Source organism: Sceloporus occidentalis, unplaced genomic scaffold (genome assembly GCF_023333645.1).
Source record: "Sceloporus occidentalis isolate IW3139 unplaced genomic scaffold, rSceOcc1.0.p SCAF_3, whole genome shotgun sequence".
NCBI classification, from domain to species: Eukaryota; Metazoa; Chordata; class Lepidosauria; order Squamata; family Phrynosomatidae; genus Sceloporus; species Sceloporus occidentalis.
Window position 1 is genome coordinate 54502271 of NW_028316983.1, and position 27332 is coordinate 54529602.

General features: G+C 39.0%; 1 long non-coding RNA gene across 3 annotated transcripts in view; it reads right to left on the reverse strand.

Annotated features, from left to right (window-relative positions):
* Nucleotides 1-385: 385 nt before the first annotated feature.
* LOC149315934 (uncharacterized) overlaps nucleotides 386-27332 on the reverse strand; it is a 38079-nt gene continuing 11132 nt past the window's right edge. The window contains exons 1-4 of one of the 3 annotated variants that reach the window (XR_016280417.1): nucleotides 15134-15513; nucleotides 11146-11256; nucleotides 7189-7412; nucleotides 386-734 (exon numbers count right to left, since the gene is read on the reverse strand). This is a non-coding gene — a long non-coding RNA (uncharacterized LOC149315934). Of the gene's footprint in view, nucleotides 735-3029; nucleotides 7413-11145; nucleotides 11257-15133; nucleotides 15514-27332 lie in introns of those variants that run through there. The other 2 variants (XR_016280416.1, XR_016280418.1) reach the window with 2 other exon arrangements.

A 27332-nucleotide genomic window follows, 5' to 3' on the forward strand; every position in this document is an offset into this window, starting at 1 on the left:
CAACTGCATATCAGTAATGGTTAAGTAGCAGGCCATGCCTTTTCAATACAAAACGTGAAGAGCATCTGAGTCCTTGATTACCATCACAAAGTAGTGGTAAGATGCCTTTGTCCTCCTCTTTTGCATTAGCCTCCCAGCCTGAGACCAGCCATCAGCACAGAACAATACACATGCAAATCACTCCTGCATTCCCAGGCTCACACAGTATATATATATATATATATATACCCACTTTTTTCCAGGCAAGCATTATCTGAAGATGCCAGCCACAGATGCTGGTGAAACGTCAGGAAGAAAATCTTCTAGAACATGGCCACATAGCCCGAAAAACCCACAAAAAACTATGGATGCCAGCCATGAAAGCCTTCGAAGCCACATGGGACATCAGAGGTTGGGGAGAGGAACGGCCTTTGGAGGCCCGTTCAGCAAAAGCCACGCAGGACTCTGGAGGCCTGGAGGGAGAAGCACCCTTTGAAGCCCAATGTGACCAGAGCCATGTGGGACTGCTGAGGCTGGGGGTGGCTGCTTCACCCTGGCTGGGGGGCGGCAAGGCAATTTTCCCCACACACACACTGGGTGACACCAGCGCAAGCTACACCACTGCTTCTAGGGACAGTTGAGGCTTGATTTGGTGTAGGATGCCTTTATTGATCTTTTTAGCTGTCCGCGGTATCCATAGAACTCTTCTCCAGCACCAGATTTCAAATAAGAGAGGTCTTCTTATGGATCAGTAACTGGTTATAGAAAATGAGAAAGCAGAAATAAATAGACAGTTCCCATTGTGGGAATAAGCGAGCAATGGGATCTCTCAGTGGTCTATTGGGAATTATGTGCTTATCTGGAGTTGGGGTGAGCAGCAAGATTTATGTTTAATGACAACACCAAATGTCAAGAGAAATGGTAAAGAAATGGTAAAAAGCCCCAGAAGGATCTCTCCAAACTGGAGAAAATGCCCATTAAAATTGCAAATGTAATTCACCATAAACTAGTATGAAATGACATACACTTGTGGGGTGGGTGGGGAAATCTTGTATCTTACATAATAAAAGAGTCAGATCTGGAGGTAAGTGACCAGGAAAAAGACAGTGGAAAATGAATTGGTGAATCAATGAAAGTGTGGATGTAGTGTGCAGCTGCTATGGGGAGAAAGCAAATTTAATTTAAAGGATCATTAGGAAAGGAATTGAAAATAAAACTGCTAATACTATACTGTTATTACACAAATCTTTGGTGCAATCACGCTTGGAATACTTTGACAGTTTCTAATCATTGCACCTCAAAAATGATGCTTTACTGTTGGAAAAGATGCAGAAAATTATTGAAAGTCTGATTTGGTGCTTACAATAAATATGTTAAAGAGTTCTGCCTTACAGTGGTATACATAGTATGCATATTCCCTCTCTCAAAATATTAGAACTTGTCATGTCCCCAGCCCCTACCATTGAGAATTCAGGTTCTGAAGACAAAATGGACCTGCCATGGGTGTGCCTTCCAGCTCAGCCTGACAGCCACCTGAGTATGCCACAGGAGGAGGAGGTAGGAGAGATAGCTCCAAGTGCTCAGGGAAGGTGAAGGCTTTGACATCTGGCACAACCCAGTCTCTCTCCTGCAGGTGATATGAAAGGCTGCACACACCAGCTGGGAATCACCCTCTTAAAATATGGTCTGCAAGTTGGGTGGGGCTGAATCAGGGGTCTTTATAAGTCAAGTGTCTTTCCCTCTTTCAGTTGCTGAAAACAAACTTGGCTTCTCTCTCAGCCTGTGTCTACTGTGAGATATGACTCTGTGATTTACAACCCTAGACTATTTCTTGACTACTATTATCTTGCTACTCATGGACTTTTCTTAGATACACAGCTTCTGACCCTACACTGTATCTCATTGGATACTGCTTGTTTTTTCATCTACTGCACTGATGGCACTCACCATTCTGTTAGAGCATGAGAGCAGGACAGAACTTCTAAAATTCCAAATTTGCTGAATAATTGGAGATCTAACATCTTCATGTAGTACAAATTGTAGGGAGCATCATTATAAACTCTGGTAGCTTTAAAATGGGATTAGACAAACTCATGGAGGATAAGGCTAGCAGTAGCTGTAGGCTGTAATAGCTATATGCTACCTCCCCACACCCCCATTATCAGTGGCTGTAAGTGTTGGAATATCAGTTGTTTGGGAAAAGTTGGGTTCATGTCCTGCCTGTGGGCTTCCCACAGACAACTGTTTGGCCAATGCTTGAGCAAAATGTACTAGTTAAGTCTTTAATGTGGTCTAGAAGGATATCTTTTTATCTTCTTACCTATGCTATCACCCTCTCCATTCTAAACTTGCTGGAATCAATACAGTTAATAACAACAAAGTTCACTACTTGTTTCTGTGAGAGGTAGCAATTGAAAGAATATTCGCTTTTTAAAGAAATTGTTGAAGATGGATTTCCCTGAACATTGGCAAGGAAAATCTGTTTTCTGTGTGTGCGCGCGCACACACACAAATCCACATTGCATCTCTCTCTCTCTCTCTGCATTGAATAATTTCCAGACTCTAGATTGTCTTAGAAAACTGTGCTGTTTTTGACAAATGTCTCACGGTAAAAAAAAATCATAATTATTGGTTCTTGCCTGTGAGAACAAAATTTTTGAAGATTTACATATCTTTGAGAGGACTTGTGTTGCAATGAAAATTGCCTTTGCACCATCTGTAAAACTTGGCTCCCAGTTAAGATTCAAAGGGCATGAAAGGAGGGGGAGATGTTGAAAGATGATGTTTGTGCAACAATACTTGTGGAAATGACACAGCACACCTGCTTCTGTGGCTGTCCTAGAGAGAGCCCTAATATGATTGAAGTGAAATTGGCAGAAAAGTTTCTATTAGAGCTTTAAAACACTGAGCATTTCAAAGCATTTGACTCACATCAAAATGGACTGCTTTGGTAATTTTGAGGGAAAATGGATAAGAATAAATGAGAATTCCCTCTGAAAAATAAACATGCTTTAATTGAAAGTAAACCCAAGGGTTTAAAAGGCTTCTTATACTATGGGGAGGGTGGAGAACATTACAATCTAACAGTAAAATTCTGTGTATCTCTAAGGCCTACTGAATTAAATGATACTTCCAAATAAATTTGCATCTAAATAATTAAATGAATAAGGGGGCATTGAGGGAGGAGGTACATTAAACAGTTTATCATTGTACAAGGTTAGTTCCACAAATTTTTGGTTGAATCACTACTTATTGCAAATCTAATTTCTCAAATAATTGTTTGGCAGAGAAGAGAATGAAGTTATTATTGCAATGAAGTATATGAGGTGCCTTGAAGAAAGAGATTTAAGTATAAGAATGTGGTGCTGCACTTTGTCCACCCTTGGCACAGAAAATCTAAACATTTTCTGTGCCAGGGGTGGGCAAAATGAAGAGTTGGCAGATTATCGCCAATGTGGAGGTGTAGCTTGAATGCTGGACTAGGAATTTGGAAGAACAATGTTGAAATCTTATATGGAAACCCACTTGGTGACTTTGTCATGCTCCCACAGCCTCAGAGGAAAGCAATGACAAACCTCTTCTGAATAAATGTTGCAAGAAAACCCCACAATAGGGTTGCTATAAGTAAGGGTCAGAGTGAAGGTACATAACAACAAAGAGGAATCCATAGTGTGAAAGGGCCTCTTGTCCCTATGGAAAGTTGGTCACCCTGCCAGATCCCTACCATGCCTCTTTCTTGCTCACTCCTTTTATTATTTTGTGCTCAGAGAGGTGAGAATCAGAGGACCTAAAAAGCATTATGAGCTTTCAGTTCCTCATTATCACTTTTCTGTGCCTCTTTCAGCAGTGGCGTCACTAGGGCTGGCATCATCCAAAACTCATGGTTCACACACACACACTGCCATTGACCTCCTCCCATACCACACCATTCAGAATCCTTAGTAATGTTTTTTGTACTAATGTTGCTCATAAATTGTAATTCCCATATGTCACTGAATTTAGTGGTAATAGTTGTGACATAACAACGACCAAAATTAAAATTATACCTTTAAATTACAACATTATATATACAGCCTAAATGTAGTTAACATGTGGTTAAAGTGATGATTTGGTATAATAAAAGAAATAATAAAATCTATATTTATATTTCCCACCTCTCCCCATGGATCGAGGTGGGAGCACAACAGCTAAAATCAGCTTTACAGTGCATAAATATCACAACTCACAATTTCATACATATATTGATTACTGGTTAATTATAAAACAATATAAAATTATTATTACAATCTATGTGCACATCATCCCTAGGAGGTAAACATTTTCAGGGTTCAATCATAATAGATTTGAAATAATTTTTAAAAGTATTTTTAAAATACATTTTTTAAAAATTACTTTTTTAAAAAAATAACCATTTTAAAATTTTAAATTTTTAAGCCTTGGGCCTCTCATTTCTCCTCCCACTGAGTCTTTCCCCATGTATTTCTTCAGTATTTTAAAGGGACAGAAGTGAATGCCATAGCTCATTTCTGCCAAAAAGCAGATGTTTGGGGAGCAGTGGTGTCACACATTATAATAAATAATAAAAGTTTTATTTTTATACCGCCCTTCTTCAAATCAGGGCGGTGCACAACAAAATTATACAATACAATATACACCAAAGCAAATACAAAATACAGAAGACCATATCACAAGTAAAAAAGCCTAGACATATTAAAAACATTACAAACTCATGCCAGTCTATGATGCTGGCAGAGGGAGGGGGGGAGGTGAGTAAACATTCTGGGGGGAAGTATTCAGGGGTAGGCCTGCTCGAATAAATAGGTTTTCAACCCCTTCTTAAATTGGGATAGGGAGGTGGCTGCGCGGAACTCTGTGGGCAGCGAGTTCCAGAGGCTGGGGGCTGAGATCGTAAAGGCCCTCCTGGAGGTGGAAACTAACCTGGCCTCCGGAACTCTTAAAAGTTGCTGCCCAGATGATCTGAGAGTGCGGGGCGGATTATATGGGGAGAGGCGGTCCATCAGATACCCTGGGCCCAAGCCATTTAGGGCTTTATAGGTAACGACCAACACCTTGTATTGCGCTCGGAAGCGAATAGGCAGCCAGTGCAGCTCTTTAAGCACTGGTGTTATGTGACTGGCCCTAGATGTATTAGTGACCAGTCGGGCTGCCATATTCTGCACTAATTGCAGCTTCCGGGTATGGTACAACGGTTGCCCCATGTAGAGCGCGTTGCAGAAGTCCAAGTGAGAGGTTACCAGAGCATGTACAACAGTTTCAAGGTCCCTCCGGCCCAGGTAGGGACGCAGCTGGCGTATCCGCCGAAGCTGATAACAGGTGCTCCTGACTGTTGCATCCACTTGAGATGTAAGGTGGAGCGACGAGTCAAGGAGCACCCCCAGGCATACTTGCAGGTTGTCATCTAGTGCGGCCCACATCCCCCATATCCATTAGTGATGCCTCTGCCTCTCAGAACTTACTTTGAGGAAGAGGAAACCTAGTGAACCTAGTCCACAGTTATTAGTGATCTCATAATCATACTATTAGTTGTATTTTGTTTTGATCTGCATTTTATCTCAATCTAGCAGGCAGCAAAATTATAGATAAATATTTCAAAGCAAAGAAATAAATATTAATGGTCCCTTAAATTCTAGTGTTTTAGTCATGAAAACAAACTCTTGGATCATGTCAAACATCAAAGAAAAACTCCCCCTTTTATTCTCTTTGCTCTGGAATTGGTAATATTTGCATTTCAATCCTTTTTTCCCTTCTATTTTTCCTCCTTCCTTCTCCCTGCAAACTCCAAGAAGGAGCCAACTGTGAATGTTGTGGGGGAAATTCTTTAAATATGTGGTTTTTGCATTAGCCTATTCTTTTTAATGGTTTGTTTTCTAAGAAATGCCTTTCTTTTATCTGAATGTTACTACAAGAATCATGCAACAGAGCATATTACTTTACCCTGCCTTCTCCTTGTGATTTTCTTTAACTTTCAGTCCTGTTTTCCTTTTGATTGTTTATATCCTCTAAAAACCCAGAGGCATTTTCCCTCTTTGATAATATACTATCCTGTGAAGGGATGATAAGGTGTCTAATTAATAGATGAATTAGTTGTACAACAGTCTTAATGGCTTATTACAGAAAGCATAATTAAGCGACATTTTCCTCTTGTTGTGCAATATAATGTATAGTTGATTGGTTTATTGGTTCATTTGCATGCTTGAAGGTATGTTGTCAGTTTAGTTTTGTCAGTAATACAATTTTTGTAAAAAGCAAATGAATAGCAGTGTACATTTTTTTGCAGCAGCAGCAGCAGAAATATCTCCAGTAGGCTAGAGCAAGGAAGTGCTACTCATTCAGAGCAAAAAGGCTTATTTATAGCATAATCAGAAGGTCAGCTTATAAATTTAAGAGAGAGAACCTCCTTACATAATGCAATAGCATCTTCACTACTATCAGATTGTATGTAGCATGGTTTTCCTTTCTTTTAAATCTATTTTGTTTTGTTATGGAACTGTAACTTACAGCTCTGATACAGACATCTTAGCACTGACAGTCTCACTTGTTCCAAGTATGCAAAAGTCTAAAAATGTCCTGATGTTCACAAGATACTACAGGACACACCATTTAGTGTAATTTCAGAATACAAACTAAAACCTTCTCTCCTGCCAGCCCCTTCCAGATCAGTGACTATATTCACTGATTCTGCTGAAAATGAAAAACAATGTATTGATATTTCACATCCAAATAAAAAACAAACCTTAAGTATAATTTTTACCAATAGGATCTTTCTTTTTTTAAAGAAATATGAAAAAGTTAGTACATAATATAGCAAGCCGTGGAATGGCTTGCCAGAAGAGATTAGACAGCTGGATAAGATGGATATCCAGATGATTTTAAAATTATGAGTTTTTAAATTCCAAATTGATTATTTTTAATATGTATGCTATTTTAACTGATGTTATGCTTTTACACATCTTAACTGGTGTTACATGTTTTTAACTGATGTTTGTATATAGTTTTTAATACATTTTAATATTTTAATGCATAATTGTTTTAACTCTTTAAATCTGCTAATTGCTTTTTAAACTTTATATTTATACTTTAATTGCTTTTGTATTGTTTTTAAACTGAACAGTTTTAAATTTGTTGTTAGCCACCTTGAGAAAGGTGGGATATGTTAATAATAATAATAATAATAATAATAATAATGACATTATGTGTCCATCTGTTGTTGGAACTTCCTGAAAGTAAGGGAACACGCTCCTTCAGAGTTTCCCTCCATGGAGGTCTTTAAACAGAGGCTGGGTGGACATTTGTTGGGTATGCTTTGATTGAGAGTTTCTGCATGGCAAGGAGTTGGACTGGATGGTCCTTGTGGTCTCTTCCAACTCTATGATTCTATGATTCTATTTTCATCTGTTGGTCCCCACCTCAATCTGTAGGAAAAGGTAGGTAAGAAATATTAATAATAAAATAATTTATACATACAAACTATTAGAGATATTCAGATTACTATTACTAAATACAGTCGCCCCTCCATTTTCGCGGACTTGGAGTCCACATCCCTTGTTCATTTGTGGGTGGCAAATAGAGGGGGACAAAATGGGGTGCACCCCAATACTCAAGCCAATGGGGCTAGAAAATTGGCAATTGTCCATTTTTGCAAGGCGATCCAGAACAGATCTCCCATGAAAACGGAGGGGTGACTGTAATTGCACTTTTTAAAATATGTGTGAGCGTGTGTTGTGCGCCTTCAAGTAGTTTCCAACTTTGGAATAAAAACTCACAGACTGGCATTAACGACAAAGCGCATCTTTCCAAAAACTAGAGTGTGTAACAGGCTGGCTCTTCATACACTGTTGACAGCCAATAAATAGGTCCATATTTCATTAAATTACTTTTCATTTCAAAAGCTTTCAGGGCTTGATTTTCATGTATCAGTTTCTGCAGCCTGAAGAACATATAATTGTAATTTTTAGAGGGAAAATTGTTTATGGATATTGATCTTTTCTTATATTTATAGATGTTTCACAGACACTTATGATGAGAGAGTATAAAAAGACACTGAATACATATAAATGAATTTAAAAAATCAAAACATTAAAATGAATTATGAGCAGTCATAGATAGTATATAAAATCAACAAATTCAGATTTTAAAAAATCAAGTATAAACCAGAAGAAATAGATACTTTGTCTTTTAAATGTTAATACCATTAAAAGTTGAGAGAACAAAAAAGGCCTCTGTTAGCAACCCAAAATCACATGGCTTTATGCACATGTGTTTAAGAACAAAATTCTTCAGTTTAGTTGCTATCACTGCAAATCCCCCCTTCTGGTCTGCATCTGCACTGCAGAAATAACCCAGTTTGACACCACTTTAACTGCCATGGCTTAATGCAATGAGATTTTGGGAATTGTAGTTTGTTGTGGCACTGGAACACTGATAAAGAAGGTTAAATGTCTCACAAATCTACAGTTCCCAGAAACCCATAACATTGAGCCAGGGCAATAAAAGTGGTGTCAAACTGCTTTGACACCACTTCTACAGTGTGGATGCAGGACGTTTAGTCTCTAGCTAAACTCAGGAGGTTGAAACCTGGAGAAGGGCATCTGATGAAGATCTTTATTGAAAGACAGAAGGCAGAACAGAATACATCAGACATCTATTTACTTTAAACATGAAATTTTATTTTCAAATAAAGCTAAAATAAGACAACAGGAAAAGACCATGTGCCATAAAACAGCAATAATATTAACAAAAATAATAGTGTGAACTTGATGGTTGAGCTGTATTATCTGCTAGGATCATTTCCAGTCTATTAATTCTCATATGTGTTACAGATAAGTCGTAAGTCCAAAACCCACTGCAGAAATAATCCATCTTGAGACTGGTTCAACTGCCCTGGCTCAATAAGGAATTCTGGGAACTGTAGTTTTGTGAGACATTTAGCCTTCTCTACAAGAGAGCTCTGGTGCTACAATAACCTACAATTCCCAGGATTCCCTAGCACTAAGTCAATGTAAGTAAAGCGGTCTCAAACTGGATTTTGGACCTAAGAGTGTGAAATCTGCCGGGCAGACCTATAAGTAATTTTAATGGAAAGGCCTTTTAATCAGGTTGATCAGATGTCCTCCTTTTCACAGACATGTCCTCCATTTGAACCTTCTTTCCAGGAGGAATTCCAACATGTCCTCCATTTTCAGCATTTTTTACACCCAGTGCAATTATTTTTAACACATCCCCACCACCATCAAAGAAACTGCCCATTTCTTTGGTGTGCCTTTGGCATATCCATATTATGATTGGTTGTGTAGATAATAAAATACAGTACTTGTAATATAGTTTGTAAATAAACAATATGAAATTGATTTATATTTATATTAGTGTTTTGAGCTGTTGTTTTGCCATGTCCTACATTTTTCTTTAATGTCTTACATTTTGCAGTGCTTTGTCCTCCTTTATGGTTATGACATCTGGTCACCCTGCCCTTGGAAGGCTGTGTTGTCTTAGTTCAGGCACTGTATGCTTTACACCTTCCCCCCCATTCACTATATATTAGAGCTGCGGGGGAGAGGGGAGGAAGCCTTGGCTGACAACATTGATATTGAAAAGAAACAAATATTCGCAGCATGCACAGTTTTGCATTTTAAAGTCACTGGTATCATAGCACTGTCATGGAGTAAAATGGAATTAGCTAAACACATTTAATAAAGTGTTACTTTGTTGTAGAAACAGATAATATATAAAATGAGCAGCTGTAAGCTTGTACACTGTAAACCAGCCCCTACTTTTTTTATATTTAAAGAAGGGATGCTGCAATGAATAGCACTACCCAAGCACATCCATACTGGCCTAGGTCCTGGCACTGGGCCTGTTTGGTTCTGTGCCACTCATCTGTGAGAGCTAGTCGAGAGGACCCAAACATTTAGTCCCAAGGTCCATTCTTGTTTGCCTTTCTGCAGGCAGATCTGGCCTACACACATCATCTGACTGTGTACATTGTATGACATAGCGGTCTAAGTACTGGACTGTGACTCTGGAGATCAGGGTTCAATTCCCCACTCAGCCATGAAACTCACTAGGAGAGTTGCATGCTCTCAGCCTCAGAGGATGCAATGGCAAAGCCCCACTGAAGAAAATTGCCAAGAAAACCCCATGATAAATTTGCCATAGAGTCGTAGTGTGTTGTGTGCAGCCACACTGCAGAAATAATCCATTCTGACTCCACTTTAACTGCCCTGGCTCCATACTATGGTATTCTGGAAACTGTAGTGTGTTGTGCAGCCACACTGCAGAAATAATGTGGTTTGACCCTACTTTAACTGCTCTGGCTCCATGCTGTGGGATTCTTGGAGTTGCAGTATGTTGTGTGCATCCACATGCTGCAGAAATAATGCGCTTTAATCTCTCTTTAATGTCAAAATCAGCCCCAGTGTGATAAACCCCTTAGTGAAAGAAAAGCTGGCAGCATGAGCTTTCCTAGACTTAAGTAAATGCATCTGAGGAAGTAAACTTAAGTCTAGGAAAGCTCGTGCTACCAACTTCTTTCTTTCAGTTGGTCTGAAAGGCACTACAAGATTTCTATACATACTGATGCTATGGTTATTATTATTATTATTATCATAGGATCAGGGCGGGTTACAATCAAAATTAAAACAGTAAAATAATAACACAATCCCTAATCCACAATTTAAAATCCACAATTTATGTCCCTGTACCCAGATGAAGAATGGTTACCTCACCCACTAATATCCATGGGAGTCCTCTAGAGCAGCGGTTCCCAACCTGTGCTCCATGGAGCCCTTAGGGCTCTGTGAGTCAAAAAGGTTGGGAATACCTGCCCTAGAGGCCTCAGCAGAAGATTCTGCATTTGACTACAGGGACATAGCCAGTTACCCTTGATTCCCTCCTGCTCTTCACCAGCTTGGAGGGGGGCTGCAGTGGCTAAACAACAAGACTTAGGAAGAGGGAAGTGGTTATTGTGGAGGAAATAAGAGAGCAATCTCTGCAGCAACCAAAAAGACAGGCAGGCAAGATGTTACTTATGCCTGTGTTGCCACCGGAACTGTGCAAGCCATAATATGGAAGGACAAAAGTAGCCCATATTATACTAAAGAGACTATATTGTTGATTGTGGTATGAGCTCTTGTAGAATGTAGATTTCACCTGATGATGATGATCAGAGTGTTGTTAAAGCATTAGCTCTTCAAGGATGATGTAGTGCCTCTTCAGATGCCCCATCAAGCCTTCTTTGCTCCATTAACACGTTTCTTTTCTCTGTGGAAAATGTTAGAATGTTTTGCCATCTTTTCCATTTTATACAGACAGGATGAATATCATATTGCCTACTGATTTTCCAAAATACTGCTGTTGCTGTGTGCCTTTGGGTCACTGTGATACTATTACAGGGTTTTATTGGCAAGATTTGTTCAGAGGGAGTTGTCTTTGCCTTCCTCTGAGGCTGAGAGAGTGTGACTTGCCTATGCTTGCCCAGTGGGTTTCCATGGCTGAGTGGGGGATTCAGACCCTAATCACTAGTGTCCTAGTCCAACACCCAAACCATTATACCATGTTGGAATATATGGAGTATTATTCCTGTTGCAATTAGTACATGGATTTGTATTTCCTGATTATAAAGAAAAGTATGTATGTTGGCAAATTCCACACTTACTTAAAAAAAAATACCCCTTGCTAATGATTCTAGGTTGTGGTGGTTTTTCAGAAAAGATAAGCAATTTTGCGAGCCACATGTTGAAGAATCTGCAAAAATGTGTATGAATTTTTTACCTTCATTATTAGTCTTTTTGACTTCTTTTAAAAAAAATTGTGATTTTTTGCTTTGCTGCTATCAGCATATATTATGAGAGAATGAAACATTCCCACCCCATAAAATAAAAAATACACTATCAGTCATTAAGTGACACATTTTAATTCTCAAAACTTTTTGACTCTTTGGTTTTGGGAATGATTGCTTGCTGTTCACTCTAATAATTGTAAAAGTGTCTACTTGTCTGCAAAGAACCCTAATTTAAAAATATAGGTTCTGGAGTCTATAATAAACTACTGTGTGCTAGAATGTTCTCAGTTTTCAGAATGATTTGTTCATAATACTTTTCATAACAGTGAAAATATCTCTGAATTATGTGATTTTAAAAATCTTCATATTATGCCTAAGGGACAACAAGATAATTTTCTTAATAATTCTTATCAATGGACCTCCTGTTTCAGGTTGGAGTCAGCCAAGCCCTTTTTCAGAATCCTTCCTCTTGAGATCCCTATTTTCTGATAACTCACAGTTTAGCAGGCATTCTGTGAACACAGAGCATGTTCCATACTCATTGGGCTGTTTTACTGGTATCCATCTCCCCACCCCCAATTTTGGGCGTTATGATATACTTCCACCAAATGTGTGTTTTCTTTGAGCTTGCTGAAACCTTCTTGTAGGTGAATGGTGTTGTTTTGGCTATGTGATCCATGTGGGAAAAGAATTGGTTATAATTCAGGACACAGTTTATTTAGAACACACTGCCTAAATACCAAAAAGGCAGCAAATTACATCTGACCTTGGAAGCTAAGGAAGACAAGCCCTGGTTTGTAGTTGGATGGGAGACTACCAAGTAGTACCAGATGCTGTAGGTTATATTTCAGAGGAAGGAACTGGCAAAACCACCACTGAGTATTTCTTGCCTAAGAAAACCCTATGAAATTTATGGGGTCACGATAAGTTGAAAGGTAACTTGAAGACACTTACAGATGCAGAGAGGATACAATCTTGATGTTGTTATCCTGAACCTAAATTTTGTTATTTATTTTGATGATAGATTTAATTGATGTTTACAGAACTTATTGTCATTGTATTTGCCTAATATTTTGAATGATAAAGCTTGTCATGGTCTTGGCTAGGGCTATGCAACTGATTTAAATCCCAAGCACTGAAGTGAATCAGGATGATCTGGACCAATTTGTACCAACTCCAGGTTGGATCAGATTGGCCCAGTTCAGTTCTGCTGCAGAAAATCACAATCCAAAGTGCTTGGGGTTGATCTAGCAATCTGGACTTTAAAAATAAGCAGGGGAAAAACCAGGCAGTGTATCTCAAACATGACATATAAAGAAAAAATCAAGGAGGGGAGATGTTGAGAGAGAGGAAAAGAGTTTTACTCATTAACAACTCTGTGATGTAATCTGGGGGAAGAATTTTAACAACACTCTTTAATTGTTGTTCTTATGGAGGGGGATGATGCAAAGTAATTAAAGTTATATCAGTTATCTCCCTGACATTTCTTCATTCGATAAATTTAGCTGTGTTAGTAACAGATCATGAAACAGCCATAGTGAGGAGTGGGCATTTGTTGATCGCCATCTAAATTGGTCGTTCTTAGTCTTTCTGTTGTTAATTTCCTTTTGTCTTGTTGAATAGTTCAGTTCAATCTCCCATATGTCTTATTTGTGATTTGAACATGAGCACCCTACCATTGACCCTAGTTGTTCTCATCTAGATGCTAGCTCAAAAAAATGTAGTCTGAATAACCAACACAGAAAAGATGGTTAGACGGGACCTCAGTATTGCTATTTACTTTCACTATAGGTGGCAAAGGATGAGGGGTGAATTTCTAGCATCCCTCCAATATCTTAAGTGTTAAAAAGAAGTGGTCTTGAAGAAAGTCCCAACAACTTGGGAGCAAGACAACATCCACAGAGTAGAATATAGGACAATGAATCCCCTTACAGCAGGAGTCCAAGGTCTCCCATCCCTATCCTAGGTAGATAGTGCCGAAAGAGATGGAGGTTGGTTAACTATTGGACCATGAGAGGAAAGTTTCCACCAGTACCATGACAGATTGCCAAATGCCTTAAGGTGGAACAAGGAGATTCTTTTCATTCTCCGCTCTTATTACAGTATGTTCTGAATCTCATCAGTGGGACTACAATAATAATAATAATAATAAGCTTTATTTGTATACCGCTTTTCCGTGGACGATCAAAGCGGTTTCCAATATCAGATTAACAATACATAACACATCATGACTCTGCTTCTCTCCCCTCAAGATGATGGTCGGGAGGAGGGCTCTTCTTCTTGGCAGGCAGAGGCCTGTTGTTTCTTGCCTGCTTCTCTCCCCTCAAAAAGTGTAAAGCAAAACAAACTTCTCCTCAGATGAGTTGTCGTGCTATTATATTAATAGTTTTAGTTAATTGTTAGTTCAGTGGAACAGTGCTAGGACAAAAACAGCACGAATTGCCAAGTTTGAGCAGTCTCCTTTAAAAAAAGTTGTTGGATTTTGTTGTTGTTGTTGTTTTTTAAATGAAAAAATTGACAAAAATAGCTGTTTTTGGTTTTTCAGTGTATGTTAATGCAGGATTATTGGTTATCAAGATTGCTGAATTTGGGTTTGGATTTGGGGCCTATATTGCATTGTGTTTGGACTGATCTGGATCGTATTGTGCTCAGAATTGAATCAGGACAATGTGCACAATTTTACTCTTGGCCATATGCCAGCTACAAAGCATATTACCCTGTGGTTGTTTTTTTAAAAAGTTTCTCTTATAGGTGTTTTTAATGTTAAATTAATATTTTGTATTGATTGTAAAATAAATAGTAGTTGGAATCTACTACTTGAAATGCCAATGAAAATGGATTTTACAATATGAACTTGTAACACATATGTGTTACAGATAAATCTTAGGTCCAAAACACACTGCATAAATAGTCTAGTTTGAGACTGCTTTAACTGTCCTGGCTCAATGCTAGGAAATTCTGGAAACTGTAGTTCTGTGAGACATTTAGCCTTCTCTGTCAGAGAGTTCTGGTACCACAATAAATTACAATTCCCAGGATTCCCTAGCACTGAGCCAGTGCAATTAAAGCTGTCTCAAACTGGATTATTTCTGCAGTGTGTTTTGTACCTAGAAGAATCAGAAGGAAGTGAATTTATTTGCCAATGGGGGCATGATCCCCCTTTTCTTAAAAGAACTTTGTTTAGGCAAGATTTACATATACTTCTTATTTTCAATCTATTCAGCCTCTCAGTACGGGTATTAAAAACAGTGAAAGCAACAGAGGCGTTTATCAAATAGGGGTTTTCCAGCTCAGATCCAGGGTGATTGCAAATCGAGCAATGCAAATTCACATTATAACATTAATGTATTTTCACACCTGGTTCCTTTCAATGGGAGCTCCTCCCGTGGGGCTTCCGCAGTGCTTCTGGACAGAATCCTTACTGGCTCCTCATTTGGGAGAATTCGCTAAATAAGTGAGTTGACAGGATTCGCATTGAGGCTCGCTTTGAATTCACTGCGAATTGGTCTGGTGTGGAAAGACACTTTGCTTGTGCTCTGGAACACCACTGCAAAACCTCCGGGTTGCAAATTTCCCATGATGCCATGCTGCAATTTTGCCCCATTTGCTTCCGTTGCTTCCCCCTGAATGAATTCATTCACGTTTTAACGTGGACAGGAGACATGCTGGTGAGGAGGGGGGAGATCGGGGGAGAGAGAGAGAGAGGGAAAAGGGGGCAAAGAGAGAGAGTGGGGTTAGTAAAGTTTCTAAAGGACTCTTTGGGGGTGGGGGGGCAGGACATCCTCCAAAGTGGGGGCAAGGTGGAGGCAGGATTTACTTCCAAGTAGAACTGCAGTTTCTACACTGATTATTATTATTATTTTAATAATAAAATTCTTTCAATGCAGCATAATAATAATAATAATAATAACAGCAACAACAACAGTAATTTTGCTGGTGGATGATACATTTGGATGAAGCAGAGGGCATATAGAGATAGGTGACATTCCCTATCATTCACGTGGCTGAAATGGATGGGGGTTCTGACACGGAGGACCCCTTTGAATTTGACTGCCAGGGATGGGAAAATAGAAGGGAGGAAGAAAGGTGAAGCTGTCATTCACATGAAAGTGGAAGCAGGCTCCCTTCTTCACCCTGCAAGTGCAAAGGTTCAGGATGCGTCCAGAGCCCCACTGAGCATGCGCAAGGGTCCCAATTCGAATCGTTGAATCCGCATGGTATGCATGGTATGTATTACCGTGTGGTAATACAATTTGCACTCACTCTGCTTTGCCTGAATCCACATCACGTGACTTGCCTTGGATTCGATTCCCCCTCGATTCAGAAGGACAACGGAAGAGCAACCAGGTGTGATAAAACACTCACGTTATAACGTCAATTCACATCGTTCAATCCGCAGTCACCCCGATCTTAGCTCCAATAACCTCAGTGTGATAAACGCCAGAGTTATTTAAGAAAAGTGTTTGTGAAATTAAGATTACGTAGCACTCTTTGAAACATTCAAGAGCAGAAGATACTCAGACAAGAAGGTTCCTGCTCCAAGATAGATTCTACTCCAGTCAAACATCTCTAACATGTAGAAGAATACAGCCTACAATCAAACCAAATGTCTGTGTAATGAACATGGAAAACCTGGATATTATAATGACTGAATGTTAGCTTTTTTAATATTCCAGTGTCACAACAAAGGAAGCTATGCATATCAAAATTTCCAACTTTCTGCACAAGTGTGCACAGAAACCCTAACTTTCTTGGTGTAAAAATACACATTTGTCTTGACTGTGATAATTGTGCTAATGTCTGGATGCCTCTTACCTCTTAAATGAAGATAATCTTAAATGAAGATAAAACAAAGAGAGGTTAAAAGCAGGGTTGGCAGGAGTGGTTTAAACAAAACACCTTTATAAAAACTCATGTTTTTTAAATTGATTATTCATATTTTTCTTAAAAGTCTAGTTGTTATTACTATTTTCTAGCCCTCTTATTGGAACAACAATGGTTATTTGAATTTCAGAATTTTAGCTTTAACAGTTTATTAGTAGTGGTTCATTGTTAGACCAGTATCCAGTGTCAGTGGGTTTTTTTAAAATCATTTATTATATAGTGCAAGAAATGTCATTTAGACAAATATCCTTCAATTAACATACATTCAACCAAAACAGCTTGCTTTAAAAGAGCACTTTTAAAATGAACAATTATTGTTTAGCCTACTGGCCATGACATCTGAACTGAATTTTGTTGCTTAATTTTCGGATTTAGCCCTATATTCATATAGTCCTACACAATAATGCAAAAACACCTGGTTTAAACCCCAAAACCAAGGTTTTGTGGGGTTTTTTAAACTTTCCCCAACCCTGGTTAAAAGTCAAGGTATACAGTTGGCCCTCCATACCCATAGATTCTTTATCCACAGATTTATCCATCCACAGTTTGAAAATATATACTTTAAAAATGCATTTCAAAAAGCAAACCTTTGATTTTGCCACTTAATATGACATAATTGTACTCTGCCACTGTATTTAGTGAGACTTGAGCATCCTCAGATTTTAGTTTCTATGGGGGATCCTGAGACCAAACCCCAGCAAATACCAAGGGCTCACTGTACCTGCCATGACCACATTCAAAGGCTGCTCTAGTACAGTGCTACTCAAAGTGATGGTCCCTGGACTGGTGTTGGTTCTCAAACCATTGGCTGCTGGCCCCTGGCAAATTTCCAGAAAAGGAAGAAACAATTGTACCCAATAGGCACACATTTTGTTCTGGATGCTGGCACAGTGGAAGACCGTAATTGCCAGTCCCCCATACCAGGTTGAGAAGGGCTCCTCTGATCACTTGGGGAGGAGGAGGCAGTGGTGGCTTCTTACTTTCATACCCATATGTAGGTATTAAAGCCTCACAGGACCTCATTTAGGCAGGTAAGGAGGCAGTCCATATCTAGATATTTGCTGCCGACCTCCCTAGGGACAGGCTGAGATAACGTTTGTTGAAACTCTGCTCTCCAGCCTACTCCGAGGGCTGCCAAAGCCGCCACTTGCATAATTGCAACCCCCCTTTTTCCCCCTGACACACCTCTTTGTGGTTGCCAAGTAACCCATCATATTGCTAAGAATCCATATTGCTATGGCATCCTCATTACTCTTCCTGGCTCTCTACTCCATTTTCTGTTTCTTGCCTTAATTAATCTGATTTATAAAGCAAAAGCAGACAGCTTTCCGTTTGGGAACACGGAATATGGAGATTCTTGCTCAGAAGACAATAGATGACTAAGGATATGCTTCTAAGGGATACGTGTTTGCATTGTAACCAGCTAAACAGGCCCCTTGCTATGAGAATTCAGGTTGCTACGGTTACCTATAGAAACTAGGACTTTGGGTTAACTGAGGACATGGAAGCAGGAAGCTCAGTATCTCACGTCTCTCTCCACCAGCTGAGATAACGTGCCGTTGCCTCTATATTTCGAGTTCCTACCGTACTTCAGTTGTAGGATGACTTCCTAGAACATACTGTATAGAATTAATCATATGTATTCTGTATTCATGTAAAAGAATGGGTCTGAGAACAGATTATATCAACCTAGCTAAAAAACAAACAAACAAAAGAGGCATTAAAGAGCTGCAAATCTTAAAACCATACCATACCATACATTCCCTTTTCTTTAGCTATACATACTTACCACCACAATCTTTATTTGTATTTATTTCCCACCTTTTCTCATAGAACCAGAACTATTCTGACTGTTTAATGTCTATACTGTAATCAATCTCTTCCCGGATGGAGTTCATGTATCTTCAGACTCAGATATAGGGGACACACACACACACACACACACACACACACACATATATATATATATATATATATATGAGAGGAACAAAATATACATTTTAAGCAGGTATAAATAAAAGTGGAGCAGGGGGGTGACAAATCAATCTGTGATTAGTTTAAAGAATATAAAAAACTTGGTAACTCAAGTGCTGGATTTGAACATGTTCCTCATTAATCAGTTAACTTAAAATAAATATGTTAAACAGGTTTTATTTGGCAAGGTGCCATAGAACTGAGTATAAAATAGGCTTTCATATAGTATTAAAAGTGCTGGATTTCAATATGTCATGTTTATTTATCTCAGCCATGGACCATAGCATAATTACAAAAGCATTGTGACATAAGATCACAAGAAGAAATGAAGAGTCAGGTAATTAAAAGTGTGACTCTATCAAGTGAGCAGCATAAGAGTAACTAGGCAAATCCAAGTTAATTGCTGTTATATAGTCAACTGGATCAAGTACATGAACATCAACAAAATGAAGTTGTGTCTTAATGAAGTTAAGATAAAGATTCACAGAGGCACTTATTTTTATTGGTGGTAGAATTTTCAACAGCTCAGAAATAAAGCTAATTCTAACATTTTCAATAACTACCCAGCAGAACATAAGAAGGTGCAGTTGATTATGGTGTGTCCACTTTCCTTGCTGACCTTGATAGAGGAACATTTTACCCATACCTATCTGAAAATAACAAAAGGCAGTGATCAAAATGTTTTTAAAATGGGGAGGGGGTATCTTTGAAGTGAACTTGTTAATATCAAATAATTTTCAAATCTATGTTTGTACTTCAGTATACCATACCAAGGTATACTGTGTTGTGGGGTTGTCTACAAAAGACAGATCATATTGAACTTGTCTTTCATCCTATTTTTAAGTTCAGTTTTGCACTAGGTATCCCCCTTGTGAGGAAAATAATGAGCTGCAAAACTTGTGTATAACTCTGAAATTTGTGGTGCGATTTATGAATATTCTGCATATGCCTCTGAAATTTGTGGTTTGATTTATGGATTTTGATTTAATCTGTTTAATTAATCAGAATCTTGGGGGTCTGACTTCTGGCATACACATTATTAGTTTCTTCCAGCAGTTAGTGATATTTGATACATGTCTGCATCTGTATGTCTTTTTCTGCAGTCCTGAAAAATATAATTATTGTGTAATTGGATTCCTTTTACATAGGAACTTTTCACCATTCAGTTTAAAAGCTGTAACAGGTAAACAGAAATTGAACAAATATACAGGTTGGCCTTCATCTGAAAGTACCAAAGGGAGTAGATATATATCTTTTAGACAAATGCAGAGATAATTTAAGTAAAAGTAACTATTTTTAATCTAGATGATGCACATATGTTTTCCCAGAGCTTAGAATGATAGAATCGTAGAGTTTCAAGAGACTTCAAGAACCAGTCCAACCCCCTGCCATGCAGGAACACACAGTCAAATCAACCCCGACAGATGATCATCCAGCCTCCACTTAAAAACTTCCAAAGAAATATATGAGTACTCAGACTTCTCAGTTATTACTGTTGATATTATTACAGAAGCCTTTTTTGGAAATTATAAATATTTAGTATACAAGTTGGCTATTATTTTTGCTAAGCTTAGCTTATTCCGCTCTGCTTTCTATGTCTGGAATTACAATCTTAATTCTTAATGCTCAGTTTTTATTAATAACTACATCTTACAAGAATTTCTATCTTCTTCTGTTATTTTGCTATTGTAAGAGGAGGTGCCTAAGCCTTGGCTTCCATATCAGCTACAAGAACAAGATCTGTTTAAAATACTGTTTCCAAAATGTCAAACAATATTATTTCCAAGCCATAAACGCATTGCTCACCTACAAATTAGGATGATGCAACCATTGCCTGTAAATTTCCAAAAATGTCTTCTGTAATAATATCAATAGTAATAACTGTGAAGTATAAGTACTCATATGTTTCTGATGGGCAAACCTGGTTTTCAAAAGAGATCTACACCCCCCCCCCCCCAATAAGTAGCTGGATAACTTGGATGAGCCAGTGTGGTGTGCTGACTGAGTGCTGGAGTAGGAGTGAAGGAGACTAGAGTTCAAGCAACCACTCCAAGCAGTTTCATGTATATGTTAAATAGTGTGGTGGACAGAACCAAACCCTGAGTGATTCCCAGAGGCCAAGGAGACAAGCAGGTGTGCCCTCAACAACTTTCTGGGTTTGCCTCTCCAGGAAGGAACAGAGCCATTCTAAAACATTCCCAAGCCCCTTCCCAGTAGAAGAACACCATGGCTGATGGTACTAAAAGGTCCAGCAGAACCAGTATAGTGAGATCGAGGGTGGGCTCTTCAACAATGGTCTTATAACCTCCTTTAGGAATTATAGAACTCTGCCTTGTTTTAGTGAAGCATTGATTGATTCCTCCTTCTACCCAATCAGCCAGTCCCATTCTAGCTTTTTAAATAAGACAGCAGTCTAACACATACATGGTAGCTCTCACCTCTCAAACAATCCACAACCTTTGGCTCAACAAATTAAAAAGTATCAATTTTCACTGGCCAAGCTGAGGCCAAGATTTTACCCAAGGGATCAGTTGCATCTAGGTCAGAGTGGATCTGAGCAATTTTATATACAAAGTGCCGGGGAAGTTGTTCACAGCAGGTTGTTGAGTGATTTGGATTCTTGTCTTGTGTAAAAGACCCCTAACCACTTGAAACAGCTCTGCTGGCCAGCTCTATACAGATGCAATGGTGCCAGAGCTTTTAACTGTCTTTACTGCCATAAAGCAGGCCTCCAGATAGCATGTGTCACTCGTGGAAACCAAGGGCTGGTTTGCCTCCACTCCATGAGAAAAGACACTCAGGATGAAATATGTCCATTACCCCTGCCCGGCCAATTCCCATTCCTGAGGTCCACAAGGACACTGATGCAACAGAAAGCCATTTAAATCCTTTAACCTCCTGGGGCAGATCATCATAATCAGTCTCCCATACCTGCAGAGGTTCTGAGTCCCAGCAAGCCTAAACTCACTAGATAATGCCCCAATCGTATTTTCTTGCTGTAAAATAACCCACTTGTTGTTCACATTGACTAATGAATAAATTCAAAATGGACCCTCTTCAGCCAGCTGGCAAATTTAAAGGGCAAATTGAAATTGATTCCAATCCGTATCCTGTTCACACTTGTGCTGAATAAATTCGCAGAGGGGTGACCATCATTATTATGCTATGTATTGTGCTATGTATTTTGGATTTTGTACTCTGTATTCTTTATTTTATTTTTTTTGTATAATTACTTTATTGTTATAATATTGCTTTGATGTTATTGATGAGAGGTGTATTTTGTATTTTTGATGCTTTTGTTTTGTAATCCACCTTGATTCCATAAGGAAAAGGTGGAATATAAATAAATTGTATTATTATTATTATTAACGTGAATAGGGCGCATGTCCATGGCATGCACCCCACATGCATGCGCCCCCTTCAAGCCTATGGGGCTTGAATATGCGTGCATTTTGGAACTCGTGGGTGGTCCAGAATGGATCCCCCACAAGGTCCAAGAGCAAACTCTATATAAAACAGATGCTGGAAAGATATGTGAATGAAAATCTAGCATACTAAAAATAAGCAGACTTCTTTGTAGACATTTTCTGGACCTGACCTGTAAAATGCAATAGTGGACAAGACTTGTTTTATAGTTTGTCCACCTTCTGGAACAGGTTTTACTTCTCCATTAAATTTTATAGAGTTCTTTGGAAAAGAAGGATATTTAGTATCTGCATATAACTGAATGACTAACTAGCAGAAGACTTAACACCTGAATTATGGGTCCTCCGTTTCCTTGTATACTGCATTTCGTGCCCGTAATTTGTTTCAGGGTCGTACAGGGTTTGAAAGTATTTCATCTGAATTTTGTCAGCCAGAGTGGGAACTTGATGACTCAAAGGCTGGGTAGGGAAGAGGGGGGTATGTTCTATTGTTTAGTTTTGTCAAAAGTTTGTGTTCTTTCAGTTAAAAGAAAAATAAAACAGGCTCTTGGGATATATGTCTCTTTCTTCCCACCCGCTCCATTCATGAGCTTTCTCTCAGCACATGAAACAGGAAACCTTGAAAAAGTAGAAGTGTGGCTGTAATTGGGATTATTCTATTTTTAGTCCATCAGCAAGCTGTCTGCTGCCCTGTCCATGTCCCAGCTGAAGTGTTACATAATTCTGACTTAACCCTCTCTATCTGTCACTGCACTAACTTCTCCTTTCCTTTTAACTTTTCTTTCTTCTTAAAAGCCTGTACTATCTTAGCTTTTAAGTAACAGGAATGTTACACACTACCTTTACAGTAGTCCATATCTGCACTGGAAAATTTCTGAATAGATAACAATCAAGTAATTCATTCATTTATATTTTTTATTATTTTTGTAGATGTGGTGAGTAGAGCAAATTAACTGGTAAGAAGTTCAGGAACACTGGATAGTGTATTGCTACCAAAATAAGATGGCTGTAACTTGTTGAGACTAGTAATGCCACCTATAAAAGCATAGCAGACAATTAAATGCCAAAGTCAGTTTCTGGGTTTCTTCTGGGTTAATATGTGAGTCTCAATAAGGTGGGTACTCATAGCCTGACTATTTTCCAGAGTAGGGGAATAGATGTGAATGAGTTGAGCCCCACCTCCCTGGGTGTCTTTTTTACTGTAACACTATGGCCTGTTACAGACAGCCAAAATAAAGCTGCTTCGAGTCACAGTGGAGGTATGGTGTTTCAATGATGCATGCGTCCTAAGAGTCCAGAAATCGCACCAAAGCCACGCTCCAGCCCTAAGGACTGGAGCATGGCTTTGGTGTGGCTTCTGGACTCTTGCATCATTGAAACACCATACCTCCACTGTGGCTCGAAGCAGCTTTATTTTGGCTGTCTGTAACAGGCCTGAGTTAACTAAGTAGCAGTAAGAAGAAAGGGAAACCAAGGAAGGGATGCTGATTCACATAGAAAAGTTTAAGAAGCATGGCTTTGTAAGCCAGGGGTGTGCCTTTGGGGAGGGTCTTCCCCTGAAATCCTCCAGAGGTAAATAAAAAAACTAGAAAAGGCCAAAAGTCAACTTCTAGTTTTGAAAAAAAGAAGAAGGTTATATTAAATAGTACGGAGCGGGGGAGGGGGCTGCAACCCGTTGCAAGGTGAGATGCTGTTCTGCTAGCTTCTAGCAGAGGAGATTAATCATTTGTTGGCAATCAGAAAAAAGTCTGTTTGTAGAATCTAGAAAGGTCAGGGGCGTTTAGAAAGTGACACTTTGCTCATAATTGTGCTCCCAGCAGAAGTAAATCCACTGAATCCATGAAATTTACCTAATGTGGATTTATTATTCTATAAATAATTCAACTATTCTACTTAAGGTGGGACTAGCACTAGCAATAAGATTTAAGTGTCAGGATCTAGTTGAAGCTCTGGATGGGGTGAGTGAATATGTCATATCCCCTCTCCCCCCCCCCCAAATTATTTATGGTAGGTTAGTGCTGTGTATGTACAAAGCTGGTAGGCAAAGAAGGAGACTTTCAGGGGTAGGCAAGTTCCATATTTTGCAAGAAGTGTCCAAGAAACTTGTGTGGCATATTTAGTAAGAACTACTGTTACAGCTTGTCAATTAATGTAATCACTTGCTCAATGCTGTCACTTGTTCAGTGCTAAGGAAACTTAACTTTGTTTAAAATGGACAGTGGATGGTGAGTTGCTGATGGGCACTGAAATTTTCAATTTTGCTACAACAGAATGTTTTTGATAGAGATGGAATATTTCCTGATTTTCTTAGTTAGTTGTAACTTTTAAGATATTTTTGTTCTGTGACAAGAATAAAATAATTTTACTGCATCTTCATTTTTGTTTTGTTTTGCTTTGCTTGTCCATCATATCAAATTGCATCATGTAATTTTGTCTAATTGTGCATTAAATCCACTAAATTTTCATTTTCTCTTGTGTTTATACTTGCAGAACACCTTTAAGGAAAGTAGGTGGGGGGGGGGGGACAATGTGAGTCCTTTACATGAAACAGGCAATTTATGCAGTTGCATGAGTGACAGCATAAGAACAGATGTAAATAGTTCCAGTATACTATAAAAATGGACTTCACAGATCTGGTAAGAATGGTTAGGTATGGGACAGATATGAGAAATCACAGACTGCCCACTTCATCGCCAAATGAAGTAGGACCGTAGAATTCTTATTGTGATTCAGGATGTAATGAGAAATACAAGGCCACAGACTTGTACATGTTTATCTGGGTTTAAATTTTAGTGGACACAGCAGAATCTGAGTATATAAGATTCACAAGATACATGGGATTGAGCTGCGTCTAACCAAAGTGGGTACAACAAAGCAAATATGATATAACAGGCATCATTGAAACCTGGTGGGATGAGTCTGAGAACTGGAATATAGAAATAGAGGGGTATAACCGTTTTAAGAGAAATAAGCTAAACAGGAAAGAAGGAGGAATAGCACTATATCAGAGATATTTAAACCAGTGAAGAGATCCAGGACATCAATCATAGAAGCCAGGTGGAGAGCACCTGGATAAAAATTAAAGGGGAGGGAAACAACAAGGATGTTATAGGGGGAGTCTACTAAAGACCCCCCCCCCCCAGTCAGATGGAGGAATTTGATGACACCTTTCTAGAACAGATGACTACACACTCAGAAAGGAGAGATGTCCTAGTGATGGGTGACTTCAACTATCCTGATATTTGCTGGAATTCAGACTCGGCCAAATCCTCAAGGCCTAGCAAATTCCTCACTTGCCTCGAAAACAATTTCATTTTCCAAAAGGTGGAAGGGGCAACAAGGGGGTCAGCTATTTTAGATCTGATCCTAACCAACAAGGATGACCTGGTTAATGGGGTGCAAGTGGTGGGATCATTAGGTGGAAGTGACCATGTTCTCCTGGAGTTTATTATACAGTGGAAAGGAGAAGCCAGGCATAGTCAAACACGCATTCTAGACTTTAGGAGAACTGATTTCAGTAAACTTAGAGAAATACTGGGGGTGATCCCATGGTCAGGAATACTAAAAGAGAAGGGAGTTCAGGATGGCTGGGAGTTTCTCAAAAGGGAGATACTGAAGGCACAAATTAAAACAGTTCCAGTGAGAAAGAAAAACGGGAGGTGTCGCAAGAACCCAGGATGGATGACTAAGAACTGAGCTAAGTTTTAAACGGAACATGTATAAGAAATGGAAAAATGGAGAAATCACCAAAGAGGAATTCAAACAAATACCAAGCACATGTAGGAGTAAAGTCAGAAAAGCTAAAATGCAGAGTGAACTCAGGCTTCCTAGAGAGGTTAAGAACAATAAAAAGGGCTTTTTTTGATATGTCCACAGCAAAAGGCAGAAGAAGGAAATGGTAGGGCCACTACGTGGAGAAGATGGCAAAATGCTAACAGAAGACCGAGAAAAGGGAGAATTACTCAACACCTTCTTTGCTTCAGTCTTCTCAGAAAAGGAAAAGGAAAAGGGTGCTCAACCTGAGAATAAAGGACAGAATAGGGGAATTTCAGCACAGAATAAGTAAAGAGATAGTACAGGAATACCTTGTTAATCTAAATGAATATAAGTCTCCAGGACCAGATGAACTACATCCAAGAGTATTAAAAGAATTGGCAAATGTAATATTGGAGCCATTGGCAATAATCCTTGAGAACTCCTGAAGAACAGAAGTCCCAGCAGACTGGAGGAGGGCAAACATTGTCCCCATCTTCAGAAAGGGGAAAAAAGAGGATCCCAACAATTATCGTCCAGTTAGTCTGACATCTATACCAGGAAAGATTCAAGAGCAGATCATTAAAGAGAGTTTGTGAACATCTAGATGGCAATTCCATAATCACAAAGAGTCAACATGGGTTTCAGAGAAACAAATCACGCCAGACAAATCCTATCTCTTTCTTTTATAAAATGACCAGCATGTTAGATGAAGGGAATGCTGTGGATATAGTATATCTTGATTTCAGTAAGGCCTTTGACAAAGTTCCCCATGATGTTCTTGAAAACAAGCTTGTAGAATGTGGGTTAGACAAGGTAACTGTTACATGGATTTGTAATTGGTTGACTGGCCGAACCCAAAGGGTGCTCAATAATGGCTCGTTTTCATCCTGGAAAGAAGTGACCAGTGGGGTCCCACAGTGTGCTGTCCTGGGGCCAGTGTTATTCAACATCTTTATCAATGACTTGGATGACAGAATTGGGGGCATACTTATCAAATTTGCAGATGACACCAAATTAGGAGGAATAGCTAATACTCCAGAGGACAGGATCAAAATTCAAAACGACCTGAATAGACTAGAAAGCTGGACCAAAGCTAACAAAATGAATTTCAACACGGAGAAATGTAAGGTACTGCACTTAGGGTAGAAAAATGAAATGCATAGATATAGGATGGGGGACACCTGGCTAGAAAGGGATCTAGGAATCCAAGTAGGCCACATGTTGAACATGAGTCAACAATGTGATGCGGCAGCTAAAAAGGCCAATGCAATTTTAGGCTGCATCAATAAAAGTATAGTGTCTAGATCAAGAAAAGTAATAGTGCCACTGTATTCTGGTTTGGTCAGGCCCCACCTGGAATATTGTGTCCAGTTCTGGGCACCACAATTTGAAAAGGACATTGAGAAACTGGAGCATGTCCAAAGGAGGGCGACTAAAATGGTGAAGGGTCTGGAAAAGCATGCCCCATGAGGAATGACTTAGGGAGCTGGGGATGTTTAGCCTGGAGAAAAGAAGGT